The sequence below is a fragment of the Gavialis gangeticus genome, unplaced genomic scaffold, assembly GCF_001723915.1.
Source record: "Gavialis gangeticus isolate Ggan-Ray unplaced genomic scaffold, GavGan_comp1, whole genome shotgun sequence".
Lineage (NCBI taxonomy): Eukaryota > Metazoa > Chordata > Crocodylia > Gavialidae > Gavialis > Gavialis gangeticus.
The window spans coordinates 15,706,962-15,717,161 of NW_017729001.1; the positions used below are offsets into that span (position 1 = coordinate 15,706,962).

At 44.1% G+C, this 10,200-nt stretch overlaps 1 protein-coding gene across 8 annotated transcripts in view; it reads right to left on the bottom strand.

Annotated features, from left to right (window-relative positions):
- The window catches only part of HIC2 (HIC ZBTB transcriptional repressor 2), a 141,789-nt gene that overhangs the window by 77,992 nt on the left and 53,597 nt on the right, over positions 1-10,200 (bottom strand). The gene's annotated exons all lie outside the window — the stretch shown is intronic.

Consider the following 10,200-nt stretch of genomic DNA (forward strand, 5'->3'; position numbering starts at 1 on the left):
AGACTGAGGGACCTGGACCTCTTCAGCCTCTGCAAGAGAAGGCTGAGAGGCGATCTTGTGGCCACCTACAAATTCATTAGGGGAACACAGCAAGGGATCGGAGATGCTGTGTTCACCAGGGCGCCTCTTGGGGTAACAAGGAACAATGGTCACAAAATGACAGAAAGTAGATTTAGGCTAGATATCAGAAAAAACTTCTTCATGGTAAAGGTGGCCAAAATTTGGAATGGGCTTCCAAGGGAAGTGGTGCTCTCCCCTACCTTGGGGGTCTTTAAGAGAAGGCTACGAAGGCATCTGGCTGGGGTCATCTGACCCCAGCACTCTTTCCTGCCTAGGCAGGGGGTTGGACTCGATGATCTGTTGAGGTCCCTTCCGACCCTAGCTTCTATGAGTCTGGCCTTGAATACAAATTAGTAAAAAAACAAACAAACTTCAGTTTGGTCGCATTTCAGTTTCACCGGTCTTAGGCTTGCACATTCTTGTTTAATTGTTGCTGCTCATATAAGCATCAAACACATTGTTAGCTTTGTTGTTTTTTTTTTATTTTAAAATTCACAAATGGTGCACTTCAGCTGAAAATTTCACTAAGGTGCAGTTCAATCTATGAAAGAAAATCCCCATAATACTATCAATTCTTAATTAAAAAAAGGTATTATCACATGCACACAAACATTTCCTGGGTTACAGTACCTTTATTACCACAAATAACCCCAACCCCAAAACACGAGCAAAATATGTCCCTGACCTTGTTTCCATAACCACTCAGGCATTTTACAGACAGTCTCTCAAAGTTACATGATGCCAAAGTTTCTCCATTTCCTGCTCCCACCCACCTACCCACCATGATCTCTCCCTTGCACTCACAGATGTTGTGCAAGATACAGCAGGCACTTATCACAAGGGACACAATGATGAGAAACTTCCAGTATGCAAGGCACTGCCACTGACTTCCAACTTCCAAAAAACAACTTGACCTTTAGTAGCTACTCAGAATAAAAAAGTTAAACTATTCTTTTCTTCTATCCAAATATCCAGCAAAAGGCTGCATAAGTCAGGGAAACAGATGGTGAACTGGAAGTCCCTGAACAACAGGAAGGATCATAACTCTCTGCAAATGTCTACAGGGGTCTGTGGAGCAAACATACTTTTGCTCATGCTAACCAAAATCCTGGCATCACTGACCTTGTTAGGTCTCCCATGTTAACACTGGTGCTTCTTCTGCAGTGATCTGCCAGGCCTTGAAGGGCCATGGAGACATACATATTCCTATTGGCAAAGTTTCTGTCCTGGTGGGGGAGCAAAGACGACCTCTGCATGTTCAAACAATAACCCCTATTGAGGTTGGAAATCCCAGCCATGCAAAGCCATCAATCTATGCATCACCCTGTGTTTTGACCCAGCTCAGATACAGCCTCCCCACAGCATGTCTTGTTTCCATTACAAGAGTCCCACCACCTGATTTACCAACACCAATCCAGTTAGTTACAAACCAGTAGCAATTGAGATGTTGTGACTCACCATGTTTCCCCATGCCATTTGGGGGAAGAGAGAGGGAGATGCTTTATGTTGGTGTTCTCCTTTTGAAGGTCCAGAATAAACTTGCAGAGAACTCAGAAAAAGTCACCTTTGCCACCCTGAAGTTCTGCTGCCACTTCTGGTCATCTCAGGTCCACACCACTCGCCTGTCTGGCTGAGCCCACAACCCGAGCTCCACCAAGGAAAGCTGCTCCAGCTACATGCTCTGCAGAATTAACTGCTTGATCTCCTCTCCATACTCTTCCGCCTGCTCCATCACCTATGTTGCTCCAGTACCAAAAGCCTTATGAACTCCAGAGCCAGATTCCACCCACATGACTAAATGCACGTGCATCACCTATTCATATACATGACTGCACTCGGTGCTGATTCCTTCTTGCTGCCTGATACAGATCAAAGCTGATTCTGGCAAATTAATGGCTACCAGGAAAGTAATCACAGAGGTTTACCCCAAATGCATGAGAAGAGAATAAAGCACAGAGATAACTCTGAATTACGGGTAGGGTGACCATAATACAGGCAGTCCTGGACTTAAGACACAATTGGTTCCTGAAAACCGTGTCTTAAGTCAAAACATTGTAACTCGGAACTGATCTTCCCATAGGAACAACGTTACAAATGGGGGATTGGTTCCTGAACCAAGGCCCGATACCCTATTTTGACCAAAAATAACCCAGAATTTTGTACTCAATCAATTACAGATGAGTAATATAGCTACATTAATGTATTTATATTATAAATAGCAATCATATTGATTTGGAAGGACTTCTTTGAGGTGGCTTTGCTGGACTTTTTGAAGGGTTCTTGGCTGGAGTCTTCTCAGGAGCCTTGGCTGCAGGTTTTGCTGGAGTCTTGGCTGCTTTTTTAAAGGAAGTGTCCAAGGAAGTTTGGTCAGATGTTCTCCATGGAGATGGGCAACAAAGCGAACTTGTTCGCTGGCATGGTTTCACATCAGATCAAGCATCGTAAAGTCAAAACTGACATCAGAAAGTCGAAACAGGGTGTCAATTTAGGAACGCCGTAAGTGCCATTAGCTGTAGGCTCAAAACGTCTTGGTCAAGGACTACCTGTACAGTACTGTACTGTTAAGGAAATCCAGGACACTGCCCCTCACCCTCCAAGTCACTGATACTGCTGCAGGCAGCAGCACGCTACCGCAGTGCCTGCCCGGAGCACCATGCTGCTCTGCCTCCCTGCCAGACTGCGCCCCGTGCCCCTGCGATTCTGGGACTCCTGTTTTCATTTTCACCAACTGGCTGGGACTGGCCTGTAAAATCCAGGACTGTCCTAGCCAAACTGGGACATATCATCACCCTGATTTGGAGGGGTCTGAGCACAGAACGGTGGACACAGCAATTAACAAAGTCCCCTTAGCCAGCATGAAATGGTGTGGGGCCACGCTTCAATTCAAAATGGTTAAAATCACTACACCTAAGAGTGAACAAAGTAGACAGAAGGTAACAGTCCCATAGTAACATGGCCTCACAGATGTCCACCAGTGTAAAACAGCCAATAAGGGAGCAGAATTGGGCAAATAATGCAAAATACACTGTATGCAAGATGTTCAACTTTAAGCTGAAGCTAGCTTCAAGACAAGAAATTTGGTCATATCCCTTGCTAAAACCCTGGCAGAGAGGTAGTTCAGAAAGTCAGCCGAAGAGCTGGCCACACCCTCACAACTGCTTTGTCTGAACAGCATGAGAAAAAAAAACAAGTGACATTTAAGCTTTGCAACCAGCTCATAAATATTACATTAACCCAAGTCCTCCCTCTCTCTCTCTCTTTCTCTTTGCACTGCACCTCAGGCAAAGAGTGGGTGGCCCTGAAGGGGAGTGGGAAGTTTTCAATTTCTTAAAATTCCCTGATGCTGCTATCTTCAACTGTTTTGTCCTTCAGCAATGGCTTCTCCCAGCCATCCTCCTGATTATGAACTACCCTACCTCGACTAGGAAACAGGAACAATACTGCATGGCCCACATGACCAATTACAACCAGCAGCTTGGAGGCTGAATACTCCCACGACAAAGAGGAGTGATACACAAGTAAAAGAGCTCTCAAAAATAAAAAAAAATAAAAAAATTGTCAGCTAAGATTTGGGGAAGTGACAGTCTCGTCCCGGCCACTCCTCAGGCAAAGGGAAGGGCTCAGCCCAGCTCACCAGGCTAGTTATTTGCCAATCTCCAGAAGAGACAAAGGGTCCACATGGGCAAGGAAGCGGTCAGCATGTGATGCCCAGCCGGGAAGCTGAGCATCAGCACTCCTCCATCTGCTTACAGTAGGCGACCATGAGAAGGGCGTGTGCATTAGCTAGTTTCATCTTGAGCCAAGAAAATACATTCCCCCCCAGCCCAAACAGTTCCAGCTAAACAGGTTTCTGGTGTAGAAGGGGCATCCTCGCTCTTCAGCCGAGAATGTGACATGTTCTCAAGAGATTCTGGCCCTTTTCCAGGCCAGTTTTCTCTGTATCAGAAACCCAAATGAGAGGGGGCCCAGGTCTGGAATAAGGAATTTGCAGGAAACGCACGTGCACACGTTCTGCTAACACAGGCCAATCCCCAGCGCCAACACAGCCCAAGAGATAAAAGCGGCCAATGGCTCTGCTAAAAGGGAAACATCAGAAGATACTGCTCCCAGTATATACATCTTTCCCATCTTTGCTAGCTGAGGCCCTGTGCCATGTCATCCCCCTTGGAAAAGTTGCAAAGGCTCTTTTGAATTTTTACCCATAATCTGCAAGAACAGAATAAGGGGAAGAGTTTACTTTGTAATGAGAGAGGATTTGTTTTAAACCAAGAGCTAAAACAATATCCAGGAAACCTGGTGTTGAATAAATAAAAGGAATTGAATTCCTCCCTGTACATGGACATTTATAAAGATTTTCATCTTGAAATGACTTAACTATTAATTATTTTCCATGTACAGTGAACATTTCTCAAGCAGCCACCCAGGGGACTGGACCAAGCTAGATGCCCGCTAGAGGTGGTCTTTAACTAAAAGGCTGAACTAAATTATACCGGAAACCTTGAGGATACTTTCAAGTGGTTTTGCTGTGCTTGCGCTTACCTTCCAGAACATTTGCTCTAGGGATTTTCTAGCAAGCCAGTGCTTTTCCCTGCTGCATCAACTCTTTTCCCTGCTTCGCCATTAAGAGGACAGTTGTCTGACAGTTTAACATTTGTGTCAAATTTCTGTATTATGAGTGTAATGAGCCTTTTTAAGGGGATCAGAAAATGGTGATGGATGGGCAGGGGCTAGAACCCGAGTCACCCAACTCGCTTCTTCTTGGTAACAAATCCATCTCATCTAACTACCTGTCTAACTCCGTTACTGCAGACTGCTCAGCCTTCTGCTCCAGAACCACAGTCCTTTCCCCTTAAGCTAAAGCTGCTCGTTCACTGTTGGCAGTAGAAATATATCCTCAATCTCTTTGAGGGCAAGCCCCTGAAAAACAGCAACACAAACCACCCATTACCTACTCTCTAATCTACCCGTGGGGCCACACAGACTGCACTATGAAGGTACGTACCACTGCAGTATCTAAAACTGAAATATCAGAGCATTTTACAGACAAAAAGGTCTTTGCCCCAAGCTACTTGCAGTTTGCATGCTCTTGTGTACCAGAGACTCCTCTGCATTAAAGATGATCACAGTGTGATTTATTAGGCAAAGCATTTAAGTCAAAGGCTGGAGAAAAGCCTGCTGGACTAACATGTCGAGGGCTAATTAGAGCTTCTCCCTTCCACTCTGCCACTTTCCCTCAAGAGCAGATCAAAGGACTTCTAAAAGTTAAGGGGAAAACTATGGTTTTACTGTGACCATATCAGGATGAGGATACCTAGTCTCACAAGAGCTCCTCTATCTCACACACCTGATGAAAAGTTAAATGTTTTTTCAAGCTAGCAGCTCACATACCAAACTGCAAACTGAAATACAGTTTTCCTATAGTGTTAGAAACCACTAGACTTTAAAAAATAATGTTCTTCGAGACTCTCTCAGGCAGGGCCGTCTACAATTTTTTTAAAAGGTGTTGTAAACTCACTTTGTGTTTACTTTAGAAGCAATAAACTGAAAGGTTTTCCCCCCAACCACATTTTCTTCCCTGTGCCACAGACAGGTTTTTTTCCTTGTCATAAAAGCTTTTTCCTACATTAGGGTAATTTCACATGTAGACAAAGTAATTCTGTTCAGAATAAAAATACACGGAGGTTAAGAGATACAAGTTCAACATGAACAAGTTACCAACATAAATAGCTCCAAGCATGCTTCCTGTCCACACCATAGGGTTAAGTCTTGAAGCCAACAGTATCTCACCCCTGCTAGAAGACACAACTTCCTTCCTCCAACCGGTTCAATATAACTTTCTTTTATACTGTGGACAGCATGTAGTCAAATTCCTGTCCCCTCCCTCCCATTTGTGACAGGTCATCACATTGCATATTGTCCCATTCCCTGCTAATGACACACTGTGCATATCCTCCACACATCTAATCCTGGATCCAGTTGAGAGTACTTCCCATAATGCAGTCAACCAGAGTAAAGGCTTGCCTTTAAGAATAATTATTTCAGAACAGCTAGTCCTGATTAACTATCACTGGGGATCTTATTCTAGAAGAGGATTAAGCTATTTTGAAATAAAGGTACTTGTAGTCTGGAATAACAGCACGCACACAGGTAGTTAAAGCAGTACAGCTAATCCCAATTAAAATCATGATTCACCTTAATCTAAAATAAAATCCCTCATTGGATGTGCCTTTAGACAGTCTGGTAGTTGTGTACACATTAAAAAAGTGGACTCACAGTCATCTTGCAAAAGGGTGTCATGCCATGTTGCTGCAGGGACATGTATTATTAGTATAAATCTAAATAAGAACTTAATCAAGTGTGCTTGCTGTAACCAGGTCAGAAACGAGTCAAGAGTGTCACAAAACTATGGGTATACTTGTAGCACTGACTAAATCTAATGCTTGTAAGTAACATTTCCCACACTTAAAAAAAAAAAACAAAAAAAAAAACCACCTGACAGATTTCATTTAAATAGCTTATACAGATCTGGGCAAGACCAACAAAGAAAAGAGAAGTTTGATTGTTGTGCCTTCTTCCATAGTTATGGTATTAGTGTATGTACAAGTTACCTCATCCAGAAAGGACTGAAAAAGTACAAGGCACACTATGGATGCTTGCTGAATACATTAAATAAATCAAACTTTGAACCATAAGAAATCCCCTCCCAACACCAGATGTAGGTGTAAATCAAGGAGAGGCTTTAAAATCACTTTAAAAGTTGATTTTGCTCCAATTTTCCCCAAAGGGAAAACTCATGTGTGAGTTGAGACAAAAACATGGAAAATTTCAGCTATTATTAACTGAGATAAATGGAAGAGAATAGACCAGAATGGAAATTCAACCTTAATTTCAGTATGCACTACCTAACACGACTGCCATGGTAACGTTTTACATACAACTGCATTAAAACAAAGTGATGGATATTTACACGTGCTCTTCACAGTTACAAGGTACAAGTCAGGTCAGGCTTGGAGACTCCCTACCTAGGCAACTATAATACAGGGGTCGGTAACCTACATCCCAGAGGATAGACCTGGCCCACAGAGCCATTTGATCCAGCCTGCAAACATGGGGCTTTGGCAGCATTCAGCCTTGGTGGTTTTCGGCAGCAGTAGCTTTCCCGAGCCCCTGCCAAGGGCAGAAGTGTTGGCAGTGGCTGCGTCCAAGTGCCCACTTGTCTGCCCGCCATTGAGCTGAACTGCGTTACTCTGGCCTGCAGCCTAAAGAGGTTGCCAACCGCCGATATCACACCCAGCGCAACAAATGAAATTCCGTTGTAAAATTCAGATTCAGTAGAGAGTTTGCAGAAAAGAAAGCCTGGAATATTTTTAGGTATAAGCGGTCATGTCACAAAACCTGAAAGGACTAATTTAAATCGACATGCAGAGCTCTGTGGCACAAGAATTTGAGATCACCCAGAATACCTACGTCGTCCTTCCTCTTCACAAGCCACCATTTATATGTTCTAGCTGGGACTGACAGTGAAGCCCATTATTCAGGTTGCTTGATGCTTTCTGTTTTCAGTTGTTTTTAATGCTGCCAAACATGCTATTTGGGCTGAAATTTACTGTGCCAAGTGTCTGCCACATATGATTTTTTTTCTTTTTTAATTCAGTGAAAAGGGTTTACTCATTTCCAAGAACAAGTCTAGAGGAATATGCATTGTTTGGCCAAAACTTTTTGCAAGAGGAATCCTTTGAAAAGCTCAAGCATCCCCACTATTTGCAGCAAGGACTTGAATGCTGGCAGGTGGCTTTAACATCAGGATGCGCCTTTCCCACTTCCCTGAAAACCTATCCAGATTTGGCCAAGTTATAAGCCTTTGTGAGGAGTGGAATCATATTTCACAGATGCTCAGGGGAGATGTCTTAGCTTTTCAGCACCTTAATTCCCCAAAGATTACATGCGCAATGAGCAAGTTCCAAGCCCCTCGCAGCAGACCCTTCTCTGCAGCTCTCCTCCAGTCTGCTGCAGGCTACGCCTGATGCGACAACTCCACGTCTGGTGACCTGAATGGAGAGCAGGGACCTTGCCTCTCGTGTGCTCTCAAAGGACACTGTGGAGGAGGAAGAAGCAGTTTCTTTTGCACTACAATTAGACAAGAAGCAGATCTGGGGAAAGACTTGAATAGAAAAACTATTCTAGCTATTCTAGGAGGTGTGTCCACGGGACCTTTTATACCAAAATAACCGCTCCAAAATATTTATGCCAGAAAGATTTGGACCAGAATGGACATTTTTCCCAATATTCAAGCACAGATCAGTGCTTTAAAAAAAAGACAAAAAAAGATCGCTGCTCCTTTGCTGTCAACAAAGAACCGAGAAACCCACTGGCAAAGTACCATGCGCCCTTCTAGTGCTGGGCCACAAAAGATAACACTACAAGTACCGCTTTCATTAATGCAGAGTCGTATTTGCCCCACAACATGGTTAGATCTTGCCTGTGAAGCGCCATCCTGACATACGCCAAGTTAGGTCTGTGCATCCTGGCTGCACACGCTGGCGTGGAAGCGGTGTGGTTATATTACTGCAGCCTGCATCCGGGCTAATTAGCTCAGGTGTACTGCTGTGAGACCACAACTATGCTAGTTTTGCTTCTGAAGATAACACATGCAGAGCCAGCTCAGGTGTTTCTGCAGCGTGCCAGGCATGCAGGTCACAAGGCAGGCTGACTTGAGCAAGCCATGAAAGAGAAGGTTGGCTCTGGGGACAGCTGAAGGCATGGCTTTGTAAAGAAATGGGGTCTCACAGCCCCCCCTTTCCCTCACTCACACTTCCACAGCCCCTTCCCCCACAAATACAGCCCAGCTATGCAGGCCTGAAGTCCTAGAGTCTTGTGGGGGGCTGCAACACAGAGCAGAAGGGGCTTCAGCACTGGCTCACCGTGAGACCTGAAACACACACAAATGACACTGGGGGGACAGGAATCAATTAGCCTCAACCCTTCCTAGAAAATCAGGAAGGGAACCATCTCTCCCCATGTTTGTACCTTTGGGACGGTCTGATTCAGTCTGGCAAGGATAAGCAACCTTTACTTGACCACCTTATGAGCAACCATAATGACCTGGTCCTTAATGACATGATCACACACTACTTCTGCCACAGGACCCTGCTTTATCCATTGCAGAGCAGACAACATTCAGTGAGCACCTACTTAATATTTTGTTTTTCCTTTTATTACTGAGCATCTAGCTGCAAGCCCGGTTTTCTGTACTGCATGCTGTCTGCTCTGAAGATGCAATGACTCCGTTTGCTTATAGGCTTCTCTATGGCTCTCATCACCATGATATCCAAGCATTTTTACCAAGATCAATGCATTAATTTTCAGGACAACTCTGTGAGACAGGGGTGTATTATTCCCATTTTAAAGGTGTGTGGGGGAGGGGATGGAGACAGGAAGGAAAAAAAAGCCACAATGAGATTAAGATAAAAAATTGTATTAATTGTGTGCAACCAGTTTAAGACGCCCAGTTTTTTTTTTTTAAATCGAGAACACTTAGCAACATATAACACTTCATGTGTTCAGATCATAATGCCCATGAAGTTTGGTTGCAGCTCAGAGTATTTGACATCTCTGCAAATCAGACTTACAGGCCCAAGTCAGACCCTGAGAAAATGCAGAACGTGATCAGTCGCCACCTGTGACGAGTAGGGTTTGAATTAAATGGTTAACATCATATAGGAACTCTTTGACAGAAGTAGGGCTAGAGTCCAGATCTCCAGGACAGCATCCAAGTACCTTAATCAAGAGACCATCCCATAATCACATTCTTCACTATACACCTTCCAAAAAATCTGCAACAAAGGAAGCAGGCGGCATACAGACAATTTCTTTCACCACGCAGCCCTGATTCATCCCTGGACCTAAGCCATCCTGTGCATGGAGTAAAGCAGGGGTCCTGTGGAAACAAACACAGCTATGTGATCACATAATGGATTATATAATGCATGTGCACCAGGAGGGCAAGCGGAGGCAGTACAGGCAACCCTACCCCTGGTCTCCTCTACTTCTGGAGAGTTTGGCTCTGCAACTTGAGCGACATTCTTTTAACCCTGCTGTGTGTGCATTTATATAATGCTAAAAAAATAAATGCAAATTATA